Source organism: Triticum urartu, chromosome 4A (genome assembly GCF_056163025.1).
Source record: "Triticum urartu cultivar PI428250 chromosome 4A, HENAU_Tu73, whole genome shotgun sequence".
Taxonomy (NCBI): Eukaryota; Viridiplantae; Streptophyta; class Magnoliopsida; order Poales; family Poaceae; genus Triticum; species Triticum urartu.
Genome location: NC_141876.1, coordinates 505,246,491 through 505,261,803, shown reverse-complemented (window position 1 = coordinate 505,261,803; position 15,313 = coordinate 505,246,491).

Below are 15,313 nucleotides of genomic sequence, written 5' to 3'. Positions count from 1 at the left end.
GGCGTCCGCGCGGGGGACCCGGCGCCCGTCTTCGGCGGTGGCGAGGACAGGAATCGAGAAGGGGAGGAGGCGGACGGGGGGTTGGTCGCCCCCGAGTCGCCCTCGAGAGGGCGATGCGAGGGGAGATTAGTTGTACAATTCATAGTACATAGCGGCAGTGCAATCGTCCAACACTTTGCCTGCCTGCCTGCCTGCCTTCTTGCCAAGGCCCACTTACTTGGCCGCCAGACGAGTCAGGCGGTGCTTCAGTCCATCGCCATCATTCGACTCCTTGATGTTCAGCAGCTCGTCGCAGATGATCCACGGGAAGCTCCAGAACCGCTTCTTCTCCCACCGCCGGTGGTCAGGGTGATAGGTCACGCGGTACCACGCCAACGCCCTCCTCGACGCCTCTGCCTTCGGGCGAGACATGAACCAACCCCGCGCCTCCTTGTGCAGGCCCTCGACCGAGTCGATGATGCGGTCCTTCATTTGCCGGATGTTGCCTGCTCCAAGGAGATTTTTTAAGACCAGAAGACAACTTGGAAGCCAAGGGAGCATCAGAGGGGAAGCCCATAGGGCCCACAACACACCAGGGCGAGGCAGAGGCCCCTGGCACGCCCTAATGGGTTGTGGGGCCCACGGGGGTCTCCTCCACTGCCTCTCAGCTCTATAAATATCCAAATATTCTAGAAACCCTAGGGGAGTCGACGAAGCACAATTCCAGCCGCCGCTAGTTCTAGAACCACAAGATCCAATCTAGAGCCCTATCCCGGCACTCTGCCGAAGGGGAACACGATTATGGAGGGGTTCATCATCCTCATAGTTGCTCCTCCGATGATGCGTGAGTAGTTCATCATAGACCTCCGGGTCCGTAGGCAGTAGCTAGATGGCTTCTTCTCTCTTTTTGATTCTCAATACAATGTTCTCCTTGTTGTTATTAGAGATCTATTTGATGTAGTGATTTTTTGCGGTGTGTTTGTTGGGATCTGATGAAGATTGAGTTTATGATCAGATATATATCCATGAATGTTATTTGAGTTTTCTTTAGTCTCTTATATGCATGGTTATTTATAGCCTTGTATTTCTTCTCTGAATCTTTGGTTTAGTTAGGACTACTAGATCGATTTTTCTTGCAATGAGAAGAGGTGCTCTGTGATTGGTTCGATCTTGCGATGTCCTCACCCAGTGACAGAAGGGATAGCGAGTCACGTATGTATCGTTGCTAATAAGGATAAAAAGTTGGGTATATTCCTACATGAATAGATCTTGTCTACATCATGTCATCGTTCTTATTGCATTACTACATTTACCCATGAACATAATACACTAGATGCATGCTGGATAGCGGTTGATACGTCTCCAACGTATCTATAATTTTTTATTGCTCCATGCTATATTATCTATTGTTTTAGACATTACTGGGCTTTATTTTCCACTTTTATATTATTTTTGGGACTAACCTATTAACCGGAGGCCTAGCCCAGAATTGCTGTTTTTTGTCTGTTTTAGGGTTTCGAAGAAAAGGAATATCAAACAGAGTCCAAAGGGAACGAAACCTTCGGAAACGTGATTTTCTCATCAGATAAGATCCAGGAGACTTGGACCCCCCGTCAAGAAAGCCACGAGGCGCTCATGAGGGTAGGGGCGCGCCCCCCTAGGGCGCGCCCCCTGCCTCGTGGGCCCCTCGAAGCTCCACCGACGTACTTCTTCCTCCTATATATATCCACGTACCCCCAAACGATCGGGGACGGAGCCAAAAACCTAATTCCACCGCCGCAACTTTCTGTATCCACGAGATCCCATCTTGGGGCCTGTTCCGGAGCTCCGCCGGAGGAGGCATCGATCACGGAGGGCTTCTACATCATCATCCAAGCCCCTCCGATGAAGTGTGAGTAGTTTACTTCAGATCTACGGGTCCATAGCTAGTAGCTAGATGGCTTCTTCTCTCTTTTTGGATCTCAATACAATGTTCTCCCCCTCTCTCGTAGAGATCTATTCGATGTAATCTTTTTTTTGCGGTGTGTTTGTTGAGACCGATGAATTGTTGGTTTATGATCAAGTCTATCTATGAATAATATTTGAATCTTCTCTGAATTCTTTTATGTATGATTGGTTATCTTTGCAAGTCTCTTCGAATTATCAATTTGGTTTGGCCTACTAGATTGGTTGTTCTTGCCATGGGAGAAGTGCTTAGCTTTGGGTTCAATCTTGCGGTGTCCTTTCCCAGTGACAGAAGGGGCAGCAAGGCACATATTGTATTGTTGCCATCGAGGATAACAAGATGGTTTTTTTTTATCATATTGCATGAAACTATCCCTCTACATCATGTCATCTTGCTTAAGGCGTTACTCTGTTTTTAACTTAATACTCTAGATGCATGCTGGATAGCGGTCGATGAGAGGAGTAATAGTAGTAGATGCAGAATCGTTTCGGTCTACTTGCCTCGGACGTGATGCCTATATACATGATCATACCTAGATATTCTCATAACTATGCTTAATTTTGTCAATTGCTCAACAGTAATTTGTTCACCCACCGTAGAATACTTATGCTCTTGAGAGAAGCCACTAGTGAAACCTATGGCCCCTGGGTCTCTTTCGCATCATATCAATCTCCATCACTTTAATATTGCTTTGCTTTTACTTTGCTTTTACTTTATTTACTTTGCATCTCTATACCAAAAATACCAAAAAAATATATTTATCATCTCTATCAGATCTCACTTCCATAAGTGACCGTGAGGGGATTGACAACCCCTAAGAGCGTTGGTTGCGTTGAGCTATTGTTTTTCTGTAGGTACGAGGGACTCGAGCGTAGCATCCTACTGGATTGATACCTTGGTTCTCAAAAACTGAGGGAAATACTTACTCTACTTTGCTGCATCACCCCTTCCTCTTCGGGGAAATCCAACGCAGTGCTCAAGAGGTAGCAAGAAGAATTTCTGGCGCAAGTACCCATCACAATCCCTAAGTATTTTCCTCCCGCTAAGATCATCTCTCTTAGAAACGATATTATGAATTTTAAACAACTTGATCATGAACATGTTGCACATGTTTGGGAGAGAATGAAATTAATGATACGTAATTTCCCTACTCATGGTTTGAATTTGTGGATGATTATACAAATTTTTTATGCCGGATTGAATTTTGCTTCTAGAAATCTTTTAGATTCGGCCGCGGGAGGCGCTTTTATGGAAATCACTTTAGGAGAATCTACTAAACTTCTAGATAATATTATGGTTAATTATTCTCAATGGCATACTGAAAGATCTACTAAAAAGGTGCATGCGATAGAAGAAATTAATGTTTTGAGTGGAAAGATGGATGAACTTATGAAATTATTTGCTAATAAGAGTGTTTCTTCTGATCCTAATGATGTGCCCTTGTCTACTTTGATTGATAATAATAATGAATCTATGGATGTGAATTTTGTTGGTAGGAACAATTTTGGTAACAACGCGTATAGAGGAAATTTCAATCCTAGGCCTTACCCTAGTAACCCCTCTAATAATTATGGTAATTCCTACAACAATTCTTATGGAAATTATAATAAGATGCCCTCTGATTTTGAATCTAATATTAAAGAATTTATTTCTTCGCAAAAGAATTTTAATACTATGATTGAAGAAAAAATACTTAAGATTGATGATTTGGCTAGGAACGTTGATAGAATTGCTCTTGATGTTGATTCTTTGAAACTTAGATCTATTCCACCTAACCATGATATCAATGAGTCTCTCAAAGCCATGAAAATTTCCATTGAGTGCAAAGAAAGAACCGCTAGGATGCGTGCTAAGAAAGATGCCTTTATAAAAGCGTGTTCTTCTAGTTCCTATGAAAATAATGGTGAAGATCTAAAAGTTATTAATGTGTCCCCTATTAAATCTTTGTTTTGCAATATGAATCTTGATAATGATGGGACTGAATATGATCCACCTTTACCTAGAAGGCGTTCTAAGAATTCGGAATTTATTGATCTTGATGCTAAATTTGATAAAAGTGGGATTGAAGAAATTAAAACCCTAGATGTTGCTAAACCCACTATTATGGATTTCAAGGAATTTAACTATGAAAATTGCTCTTTGATTGATTATATTTCCTTGTTGCAATCCGTGCTAAAATCTCCTCACGCTTATAGTCAAAATAAAACGTTTACTAAACATATCGTTGATGCCTTGATGCAATCTTATGAAGAAAAACTTGAATTGGAAGTTTCTATCCCTAGAAAACTTCTTGGTGAGTGGGAACCAACTATTAAAATTAAAATTAAAAATTATAAGTTTTATGCTTTGTGTGATTTGGGTGCTAGTGTCTCTACTATTCCCAAAACTTTGTGTGATTTACTAGATTTTCGTAATTTTGATGATTGCTCTCTAAACTTGCATCTTGCGGATTCAACTATTAAGAAACCTATTGGAATAATTAATGATGTTCTTATTGTTGCAAATAGGAATTATGTGCCCGTAGATTTTATCGTTCTTGATATAGATTGCAATCCTTCTTGCCCTATTATTCTTGGTAGACCTTTCCTTAGAACGGTTGGTGCAATTATTGATATGAAGGAAGGGAATATTAGATTTCAATTTCCATTAAAAAAGGTCATGGAAAACTTCCCTAGAAAGAAAATAAAATTACCATATGAATCTATCATGAGAGCCACTTATGGATTGCCTACCAAAGATGGCAATACCTAGATCTATTCTTGCTTGTTATGCCTAGCTAGGGGCGTTAAACGATAGCGCTTGTTGGGAGGCAACCCAATTTTATTTTTATTCCTTGCTTTTTGCTCCTGTTTAGTAATAAATAAATTATCTAGCCTCTGTTTTGGTTGTGTTTTTTGTGTTTAATTAGTGTTTGTGCCAAGTAGAACCGTTGGGAAGACTTGGGGAAAGTCTTGTTGAACTTGCTGTAAAAAATAGAAACTTTAGCGCTCATGAGAACTGCTGTCATTTTTATTTGGAAAGTGCTATTTATTTAATTCATTTTTCATATGATTAACATATAAATTCCTCACGTCCAGCAAATTATTTTAGAATTTTAAGGGTTCCAGATCTTGCTCTAGCTACAGATTACTACAGACTGTTCTGTTTTTGACAGATTCTGTTTTTTCGTGTGTTGTTTGCTTATTTTGATGAATCTATGGCTAGTAAAATAGTTTATAATCCATAGAGAAGTTGGAATACAGTAGGTTTAACACCCATATAAATAAAGAATGAGTACATTATAGTACCTTGAAGTGGTCTTTTGTTTTCTTTCGCTAACAGAGCTCATGAGTTTTCTACCTTAAGTTTTGTGTTGTGAAGTTTTCAAGTTTTGGGTAAAGATTTGATGGATTATGGAACAAGGAGTGGCAAGAGCCTAAGATTGGGGATGACCATGGCACCCCCAAGATAATCTAAGGACACCTAAAAGCCAAAGCTTGGGGATGCCCCGGAAGGCATCCCCTCTTTTGTCTACTTCTATCGGTAACTTTACTTGGAGCTATATTTTTATTCACCACATGATATGTGTTTTGCTTGGAGCGTCTTTTATGATTTGAGTCTTTGCTTATTAGTTTACCACAATAATCCTTGCTGTACACACCTTTTGAGAGAGCCATACATGATTTGGAATTTGATAGAATACTCTATGTACTTCACTTATATCTTTTCAGCTTTATAGTTTTGCTCTAGTGCTTCACTTATATCTTTTAGAGCATGGTGGTGGATTTGTTTTATAGAAACTATTGATCTCTCATGCTTCACTTATATTATTTTGAGAGTCTTAATAACATGGTAATTTGCTTAAAATCCTAATATGCTTGGTATGCCAGATTAATAATAAAATTTTCGTATGAGTGTGTTGAATACTAAGAAGAAATTGATGCTTGATAATTGTTTTGAGATATGAGGATGGTGATATTAGAGTCATGCTAGTTGAGTAGTTGTGAATTTGAGAAATGCTTGTGTTAAAGTTTGTGATTCCCGTAGCATGCATGTATGGTGAACCGTTATGTGATGAAGTCGGAGCATGATTTATTTATTGATTGTCTTCCTTATGAGTGGCGGTCGGGGATGAGCGATGGTCTTTTCCTATCAATCTATCCCCCTAGGAGCATGCGCGTAATACTTTGCTTTGATAACTTCTAGATTTTTGCAATAAGTATATGAGTTCTTTATGACTAATGTTGAGTCCATGGATTATACACACTTTCCTTCCTTCCACCATTGCTAGCCTCTCTAATACCGCACACTTTTCGTCGGTATTATACACCCACCAAATACCTTCCTAAAAACAGCCACCATACCTACCTATCATGGCATTTCCATAGCCATTCCGAGATATATTTCCATGCAACTTTCCACCGTTCCGTTCATTATGACACTGTGATGACTAAAGCCGGGTTGGCTCGAGGAGTACCCGTGGTTGATTCACGAATTGGGGGCTGGAAGGACATACTTTCCCGATAGCCCTCTATGTGGATCTTTGTGGCGAAGCGACAGGGCAGGTTGATACCACCTAGGAGAGAGGTGGGCCTGGCCCTGGTCGGCGTTCGCGGTTATTTCAAGATAACACATTTAACGAGATCTTGGTATTTGATCTGAGTCTGGCCATTGGCCTATATGCACTAACCATCTACGCGGGGACAGTTATGGGCACTCGACGTTGTGGTATCAGCCGAAGCCTTCGTGACCTCAGCAACTGAGCGGCGCGCGCCAGATTGGACTGGAACGCCTGCTAGGCTAGGTCTACTTCCGGCCGCGTTCGCAACATGCAGGTGTGCAAAGGGCGATGGGCCCAGACCCCTGTGCCATAGGATTTAGACCGGCGTGCTGACCTCTCTGTTGTGCCTAGGTAGGGCTGCGACGTGTTGATCTTCCGAGGCCGGGCATGATCCAGAAAAGTGTGTCCGGCCAAATGGGATCGAGCGTGTTGGGTTATGTGGTGCACCCCTGCAGGGAAGTTAATCTATTCGAATAGCCGTGATTTTCGATAACAAGACGACTTGGAGTTGTACCTTGACCTTATGACAACTAGAACCAGATACTTAATAAAATACACCCTTACAAGTGCCAGATACAACCGGTGATCGCTCTCTCACAGGGCAACGAGGGGAGGATCATCAGTTAGGATTATGCTACACGATGTTACTTGGTGAACTTACCATTTACTCTTTTCTCCTGCTGCAAGATGGAGGTTACCAGAAGCGTAGTCATCGAAAGGATTAGCTATCCCCCTTATTCCGGCATTCTGCAGTTCAGTCCACATATGATACCCTTATTCCATTTGATACCAATGCATACATATGTAGTGTAGCTCCTTGCTTGTGAGTACTTTGGATGAGTACTCACGGTTGCTTTGCTCCCTCTTTTCCCCCTTTCTATACCCGATTGCTGCGACCAAACATTAGAGCCTAGGAGCCAGACGCCACTGTCGATGACGACTACTACTACTCGGGAGGTGCTGATGACCCACAAGTATAGGGGATCTATCGTAGTCCTTTCGATAAGTAAGAGTGTCGAACCCAACGAGGAGCAGAAGGAAATGATAAGCGGTTTTCAACAAGGTATTCTCTGCAAGTACTGAAATAAGTGGTAACAGATAGTTTTGTGATGGGATAAATTGTAACGAGCAACAAGTAACAAAAGTAAATAAGGTGCAGCAAGGTGGCCCAATCCTTTTTGTAGCAAAGGACAAGCCGGAACAAACTCTTATAATAGGAAAAGTGCTCCCAAGGACACATGGGAATATCGTTAAGCTAGTTTCCATCACGTTCATATGATTCGCGTTCGATACTTTAATAATTTGATATGTGGGTGGACCGGTGCTTGGGTGCTGTTCTTACTTGAACAAGCATCTCACTTATGATTAACCTCTATTGCAAGCATCCGCAACTACAACAAAAGTATTAAGGTAAACCTAACCATAGCATGAAACATATGGATCCAAATCAGCCCCTTACAAAGCAACGCATAAACTAGGGTTTAAGCTTCTGTCACTCTAGCAACCCATCATCTACTTATTACTTCCCAATGCCTTCCTCTAGGCCCAAATAATAGTGAAGTGTTATGTAGTCGACGTTCACATAACACCACTAGAGGCTAGACAACATACATCTTATCCAAGTGTTCCACTAGAAAGATGAGATGAATTCGCTTGAAAACGATATAAAGAACGCCGGAATCGGAGTTACGGTTTGGAAATGGCAAGCGATTCAAAAATGACACCGGTCTGCGATTTACAGCAAGTAGGCATCTAAATGCAATGAGATGAACATGCTACAGCACCCAAACAAGACAAAAAATTACATGGCAGGGATGCTCACAAGATGCTTAACAAAAGTCTAGCACTGGGCTATGGCCAATTCATCCATTAACAGATTCAAACAAGCATGGCAAAAATGCATATGACAAATAGATCTCAGACTTAGTGAAATCAACACTTGTGTGGAATTTCAGATCAGGTAGCCCTCTTCGGAGCAACAAAACTACATGCTACAGGATCTGAACAAGGCAAAGTAAAGCATGGCATGGAGCTACTCAAAGAGCTTAACAAAAGTCCCTTAGTGACCTTGAGCCAAAAGGGATCGGGAAATACAATTGCAATCATGTGAACATAGCAAAAACATAATCAGTTTTCAGACTTAGTGAAAACTGACACATGCTGAAATATAACTCAAGTAGGCATGTTTACGAGCTCGATGCACTCACTACGGTGCAAGTCATGGCAAGACAAGCATACACCCATCAATAAGGCACAAAATGCAAGCTAGACATGGCAAGAACAATAGCATAGCATGCACGGATCAACTACAACATCACCGGCAAAATTGCAAACAAGTTGACAATCTGCCCAGATTCACAAAGTAGCAAAAGTAGAGATTGATTAACTCAAGCTAGGGTGCTCCATAAATGCAAACAAATACATGGATGGATAGAGCACTACAATATTAACAAAACTCCCTTACTGATCATCCTCAAAAGAGGCACGGATCACTAGGAAACAACATGAACATATGGCATCATGAGATAAACAGCTCCATGACTTCGTGAAATTACTAAGTCCCTGAAAACAGAATTAGCAAGTGCACCACTTTGCAAGCTTGCACTAGTCACCACACACATCCTAAAAATACATGGGTTGCACCTCTGGAGAGATGACAAAACCCTTAACAAAACACATGTAGAGCATCAGGGCATATCATGCACACATTAATCATGGCAAAAATGACAAAAAGCTAAACGGAGTAGCAGATCTGACAATTAACTCAAGTAGCCCTCTTCTAACAGCATTTCGGGCATCAAGATGAGCTCAAATGAAAATGATGCAATGGAACGAAATGATGAACTCTCTCAGATGAACCTTTTGATATGCTATATGCATGAATTGGAGCTACGGATGCAAAGTTACGGAGCTGCGAACATGAGCACTTGAACTGAAAAATCTTCGGGACTTAGTGAAAAATGCAACCTCCGGATTAGGGTTTACTGTTCACGCCAGATCTGGATCGGGGCACGGAAATCGAGGAACGCCAGAAACTTCGCCGAAGCTCGTCGGAGAGGGAGAAGACGGCCGGGGGTGGCCGGATCCGTACGAGAGGCGAGGCCGGGAGGAGGCGGAGGAGCTGGCCGGCCTCGGCGGAGCTCGGCTCCGGCCAGCTAGGCGCGAGGCGGCGGGGAGGCATGCGGTGGCCGGCTTCGGTCGCCGGCGAGGTGGCGGCACCGGCGTGGAGGCGGCTCGAGGCGGCGGGGCGGAGAAGAGGCGGGGAGGCGGCGTCCGGTGGCGGCCGAGCACGCGGGCGGCGGCGGGCGACGCGCGGGCCGCGCGGGCCGGCTGCGGGCCCCGTGGGCCGGCGGCGGGGTGCGGAGGAGAGAGAGGGAGGATGGCGCTGAGGTGGCGAGCCACGGTTGGTCGAGCGGAGCGGTGGAGCTGAGGTGGCGGGCTCCTATTGGGGGGAGTGAGGTGGCCGGCGAGATGGACACGTCCGGCGCGGCGTGGACGCGTCCGGCGGCACGCGGGGAGGAATTTTAGGGTTTGGACTGCGGGATTTCGGAGGGTTGCACATATTTATAGGTAGAGAGAGCTAGAAGAGTCCAAATGAGGTGCGGTTTTCGGCCACGCGATCGTGATCCAACGCTCTAGGTGATGGAGCAGAGTTAGGTGGGTTTTGGGCCAAATTGGAGGGGTGTTGGGCTGCGACACACATGAGGCCTTTTCGGTCCCTCGGTTAACCGTTGGAGTATCAAACGAAGTCCAAATGGTACGAAACTTGACAGGCGGTCTACCGGTAGTAAACCAAGGCCGCTTGGCAAGTCTCGGTCCAATCCGGAAATGTTTAATCCCCACACACGAAAGAAAGGTAGAAAAGACCACCGGAGGAGAACGAAGCACCGGAATGCAAAACGGACAACAGGGAAAATGCTCGAATGCATGAGATGAACACGTATGCAAATGCAATGCACATGATGACATGATATGAGATGCATGACAATGACAACAACACACGGAGACAAAAACCCGAACCCGAGAAAATAAAATAACTTAACGCCAGAAACGGCAAGAGTTGGAGTACAAATTGGGAAAGTTACATCCGGGGTGTTACAGCCCACGAGGTAGGGGGGCGCGACCTAGGGGGGGCGCCCCCACCCTCGTGAGCAGGGTGTGGGCCCCCTGGCCTTCATCTTTGGCGAGGATTTTTCTTTATTTATTTTAAGATGTTCCATGGAGTTTCAGGACTTTTGGAGTTGCACAGAATAGGTCTCTAATATTTGCTCCTTTTCCAGCCCAGAATTCCAGCTGCCGGCATTCTCCCTCCTTATGTAAACCTTGTAAAATAAGAGAGAATAGCCATAAGTATTGTGACATAAAGTGAAATAATAGTCCATAATGCAATAAATATCGATATAAAAGCATGATGCAAAATGGACGTATCAACTCCCCCAAGCTTAGACCTCGCTTGTCCTCAAGCGAAAAGCCGATAACAATAAATATGTCCTCATGTTTAGAGGTAGAGGCGTCGATAAAAATAAAATACGGACATGAAGGCATCATGATTATTCTCATAACAGCAACATATATAGATTTTGTCATATGATTACTTATGTTCAAGTGATGATCTATTCACAATGCAAAAGTATAAATCATAAACCTTATTGGGCTCCAACAAACTATAATCTCAGTCATTGAAGCAATTGCAATTTATCATAACATCCGAAAGAGTCTATGTCAGAGCTAAAAAGCAAGTCCACATACTCAACTATCATTTAGTCCTCCATAATTGCTAACACACACGCAATACTTGTGGTTACAGAGTTTTAATCAGACATAGAGAAAGATAGGGGCTTATAGTTTTGCCCCACAACCTTTTACCTCAAGGGTAATGTCAACAATAATGGTTCATGCTCCCCTACATCCAATTATATATATATATATCATGTTCTTTCCAACATGCTGAGCTTGCCAAAGGATAAAATGAAAAAGAAAAGGTGAAGATCACCATGACTCTTGCATAAGGTAGAAGATAATAATAAAGGATAGGCCCTTCGCAGAGGGAAGCAGAGGTTGCCATGCGCTTTTATGGTTGGATGCATAAAATCTCAATGCGAAAGAACGTCACTTTATATTGCCCCTTGTGATATGAACGTTTATTATGCAGTCCGTCACTTTTATTACTTCCACATCACAAGATCGTATAAAGCTTATTTCTCCCACACCAATCAATCATACATATTTAGAGCATTTTTATTGCTTTGCACCGATGACAACTTACTTGAAGGATCTTACTCAATCCATAGGTAGATATGGTGGACTCTCATGGCAAAACTGGTTTAAGGGTATTTGGAAGCACAAGTAGTATTTCTACTTGGTGCTGAGAATTTGGCTAGCATGAGGGGGAAAGGCAAGCTCAACAAGTTAGAGGATCCATGACAACATACTTTATCTCAGATATAAGAAAGACATAACTCATTACGTTGTCTTCCTTGTCCAACATCAACTCTTTGGCATGTCATATTTTAATGAGTGCTCCCAATCATAAAAGATGTCAATGATAATATATCTATATGTGAAAACCTCTCTTCCCTTATTACTTCCTATTAATTGCAACAATGACCAAAGCTATGTCTGCCAACTCCCAACAACTTTTAATCATCATACTCTTCCTATGTGAAGTCATTACTCTCAATAAGATCAATATGAACTTTTTGTTTCTTTTTATTCTTTTCTTCTTTCTTTTATTCATCCAAGATCATGGCAAAATAATCAAGCCCTTGACTCAACACTAATCTTTATTATATATAGCTCACGGACTTGAGTACAAAGAGAGATCATAAAGCTAAACTCAAAACTAGATCATGCCATAAACTTTATTCTACTAGATCAAGATACTACTAATAGGATCGAACTAAGAAAAACGGTAAAGATAGGAGTTGTGATTGTGATACGATACCGGGGCACCTCCCCCAAGCTTGGCAGTTGCCAAGGGGAGTGCCCATACCCATGTGATTATATCTCCTTCTTTGTTGTCGGTGTAATATTCTTGGCGATGATTCCCCTCAGGATGCGGTTCTCCTCCTCGAGCTTATCGATTTGCTGTTTGAGGTCCATTATTTCCTTACGAAGCTTTCCTGTGACAGCTAAAGCTCCTTGCACCCAAGGGTGTTGCATAGCTGCGGGAGAACAAGTGACACTCCTCTTCATATTTTCATAAGAAAGAAATCTAACATTAGAAGGGATAACCGAGTTTGGAATAGCTGAGCTCTATAGTTCCCCCATCGTGAACCCAGCTCGGAGGCGAGATGTGACTTTTTGATCCTCCATGGCATCTACTCTCATCAAGTCAGCCTCCATCTCTTCCTCCGTTGCTGGCCCAAAGTGGTCAGCGTCGCTGTTTGCCCTTGGTTCCGGTGCCGGATTAGATACTCGGCTCTCCCCGATTGATTCTTGAGAAGACATCTTGCTCTAATCTGTAGCAGCAATAGCTCGAAAACAAAAACAGAGGAGACTTGTGTGATACGGGAGTCAAAACCTTCGGGAGAATATATAATGAATTTTTACCGACCAAAATACGTATCGTGTAAGAAAACGGAGTCCGGAAGGCACACGAGGTGCTCACGAGGTAGGGGGCGCGCCCAGGGGGTAGGGCGCGCCCACCACCCTCGTGGGGCCCTCGTGTCCTTCCTGGACTGCTACTTATTTTTTTATTTTTCTAAATATTCCAAAATGGAGAAATATTGCCTTAAAAATTGTTTTGGAGTCGGTTTACATACCGTACCACATACCTATTCCTTTTCGGAGTCTGAAACGTTCCGGAAAGTGTCCTTTATGTATTCCTCCGGGGTTACGGTTTCAATAATATTGGTTTCAACATTTATGGGATTACCTGAGATATAATGTTTAATTCTTTGACCATTTACCACCTTCGGATTTGTGCCCTCGAAGTTGTTGATTTTTATGGCACCGGAACGATAGACCTCTTCGATAACATAAGGGCCTTCCTATTTAGAGAGAAGTTTCCTTGCAAAAAATCTTAAATGAGAGTTGTATAGCAATACATAATCACCTACATTAAACTCACGCTTTTGTATCCTTTTGTCATGCCATCTTTTAACTTTTTCTTTAAACAACTTGGCATTTTCATATGCTTGGGTTCTCCATTCATCGAGTGAGCCAATATCAAATAACCTCTTCTCACCGGCAAGTTTAAAATCATAGTTGAGCTCTTTAATAGCCCAATACGCCTTATGTTCTAGTTCGAGAGGTAAGTGACATGCTTTTCCATAAACCATTTTATACGGAGACATACCCATAGGATTTTTGTATGCAGTTCTATAAGCCCATAATGCATCATCAAGTTTCTTGGACCAATTCTTTCTAGACCTATTAACAGTCTTTTGCAAAATTAATTTGAGCTCTCTATTGCTCAACTCTACTTGACCACTAGACTGTGGGTGATAAGGAGATGCAATTCTATGATTAACATCATATTTAGCAAGCATTTTACGGAAAGCACCATGAATAAAGTGTGAACCACCATCAGTCATTAAATATCTAGGGACTCCAAACCTCAGGAAAATAACTTCCTTAAGCATTTTAATAGAAGTGTTATGATCAGCACTACTAGTTGGAATAGCTTCTACCCACTTAGTAACGTAATCAACACTACTAGGCCGGGAATTTTTTGAAAAGTCCTTAATGAACCTTCTATAAAATCCGGCGTGACCAAGGAAACTTCTTATACCTTTGATGTCCTTGGGACATGGCATCTTTTCAATAGCATCAACCTTGGCTTTATCAACTTCAATACCTCTTTCAGAAACTTTATGCCCCAAGACAATACCTTCATTAACCATAAAGTGGCACTTTTCCCAATTCAAGACAAGATTAGTTTCTTCACATCTCTGCAAAACTCGATCAAGATTGCTCAAGCAATCATCAAAATAAGAACCATAGACGGAAAAGTCGTCCATGAAAACCTCACAAATCTTTTCACAAAAGTCAGAGAATATAGCCCTCATGCATCTTTGAAAGGTAGCAGGTGCATTACATAAACCAAAAGGCATACGTCTATAAGCAAAAGTACCAAAAGGGCATGTAAAAGTAGTCTTTGATTGATCTCTAGCCGACACAGGTATTTGAGAGAAACTAGAATAACCATCTAGAAAGCAATAGTGTGTATGTTTGCATAATCTTTCTAGCATTTGATCAATAAAAGGTAAGGGGTAATGATCTTTCTTAGTAGCTTTATTTAATTTGCGGAAATCAATTACCATCCTATAACCTGTGATAATTCTTTGTGGAATCAATTCATCTTTATCATTAGGAACAATAGTAATACCTCCCTTCTTAGGGACACAATGGACAGGACTTACCCACTCACTATCAGCAACGGGATAGATTATACCTGCCTCCAGAAGCTTGAGTATTTCTTTTCTTACCACTTCTTTCATTTTAGGATTCAGACGTCGTTGAGGATCACAAACTGGTTTGGCATCTGCTTCCAAATTTATTTTATGTTGACATAGAGTGGGACTAATGCCCTTAAGATCATCAAGTGTATATCCAATAGCAGCACAGTGCTTCTTCAGAGTTTTCAATAATCTTTCTTCTTCATGCTTTGAAAGGTTAGCACTAATAATAACAGGATATATCTTCTTTTCATCAAGATAAGCATATTTAAGATTATCAGGCAAATGTTTAAGCTCAAACACGGTATCACCCTTGGGTGGAGGAGGATCCCCTAAAATTTCAACAGGCAAATTATGTTGCAGAATAGGTTCCTGTTTAAAGAATACTTCATATATTTCCCTTCTTTCATTCATGAACATATCATTTTCATGGTCTAGCAAATAGTG